Source organism: Leptosomus discolor, chromosome 10 (genome assembly GCF_034619465.1).
Source record: "Leptosomus discolor isolate bLepDis1 chromosome 10, bLepDis1.hap2, whole genome shotgun sequence".
Classification (NCBI taxonomy): Eukaryota; Metazoa; Chordata; class Aves; order Leptosomiformes; family Leptosomidae; genus Leptosomus; species Leptosomus discolor.
The window spans coordinates 16,351,662-16,353,453 of NC_141400.1; positions in this window are offsets into that span (position 1 = coordinate 16,351,662).

Genomic DNA, 1,792 nt, shown 5'->3' on the forward strand with positions numbered 1-1,792 from the left:
GCCTCTCCCAAGGCTTCACACCCTGCCTGGCTTACAGGCACGCTGCCCTTCTCATCCTCGGCGGCCCAGGGTTGCTCTGAGTTGGCAAGTAGTAGCAGCCTGAGCTTGATGGAGCAGATGGGTTGTGCCAGGCAGGAAGGTGCTTTTGCAGGAGTAAATACAACGTCGGGTACGTGTAACTACCGCGGAGCTGGCTGGCTGGGTCACGGCACATCTGTCGGTGTACGTGGGGGAGAAACGCGAACTCAAGTTTTTAAGCCAAATCCACGGGGCAGTTTTTGAAGTTGTATGGGATGGGGAAGAGGCAGAAAAGCAAACGGAACACGATACAGAAAAGGGCAGAGAAATAGCTTAAAAAATAAGGCATATCTGCTGAGTGCTTGTGACTGAGCACCAGCAGGCTGAGGCGGGCAGGCGATGTCAGCGTGTGGCCCTGTGCCTTCCTACGTGGGAGGTCGGTGCCGGCTCAGCAGGCCGTGGGGTGCAGATCTTGCTCTTCCAGCAGACAGAGGCTATGCTCAGGAGGGAGAGCTGGAGTGCTGGGAGAAGTTTTATAGCTGCTCCAGGGGAGTAGAGGTTGGCTCTAGGACCCTTCCCTTCAGTCATCTCTTTCCCATCCTCCCTTGCACCAAGTCAAATTTAGAAACAAATAGTCAGGTCACAGAGGGGTCCCTTGCTCTGGATGATGCATTTGCTGACCGGGGAGCGAGCATGCACTGTCCTTTTTCCAGTCCTATAATGCTGCCTCTAATTGAAAGCGGAGCAGCTTCTAGGGGGGGATTTCAGAGGCAGCTGGAGATGCTTTAAAGCTCTCAGGGCAAAATCTGTCATCCCCCTGCACCAATTCAGGAACAAAACAATTTGTCTTGGCAGAAGAAACATTTAAAGCTGATCATAAGCCACAAAATCGAGATGGAGCCTAGAATGCAACCCAGAGAGCCCAGAGAACTGAAATACAGGGAGCTTGAAACTGGTCTACGCACTCTGAGTTTGCCTGGCCTCCTTTTCAAAGGTGCTGAGGACTCTGCATCCCTAGTGAAGTCGATGACTGCTGAGGATCTTTTTGAAACATTTATTTAGTGCCTAAGTATAGACCTAGGACTGACTAACTTCAGGCTCCAAAAATAGTGCAGGTGTCTGCCTTCTCCCTCTTCCTCATTTTTCCTTGCTCTTTAATCTCTTCTTCAGCTCCCATGTTCTCTGTTCCCTCCAACTCCCTTCTTTTTTCCATCCTCCTCCAGTTGACTTCTGCTCCTGCTTCTACCCCCTTGCTTACTCTGACGCCTCTCCTGTCCCATGGGAGCCACAGAGCATTTCACAAGGTCCATCCTGAGCCAGCCTTAGGTGGCACCCCTTTTCTCTTCCTCTCTCACCCTAAATTCTCCCTGCCTTATTCTCAGGGAGACAGGGGTTCAAATGAACAGCTCTGTTCTGCTCAGGAACCTGCTGAATTCAAGTCCCAAGTGTCTTGCCTCTCCTATGTGGGACTGACCAGGGCTGGCAGCAAAAGGGAATCGTCACAGACAATCTTGATTGGAGTGGGAGCCCAAAGTAGCTGTTATCACCTTCTGGCCCAAAAGCATAAATCAAAATGTCCCATTTCCCTGTGTATTTCCCATTGTAGGCATGCTCTGCCAATGACAATGATAAAAGAGGTTATAATCAAGGATCATGTTAATTTTGTGAACAGGAAGCTCTCATTAGTGTTTTTCAAATCAACCAGAAGACAGATGTGGTTGTAAATGTGATGGATCTTGTCCCTGACAGGAGTTTCTCTCTGTTGCAGGAAGGC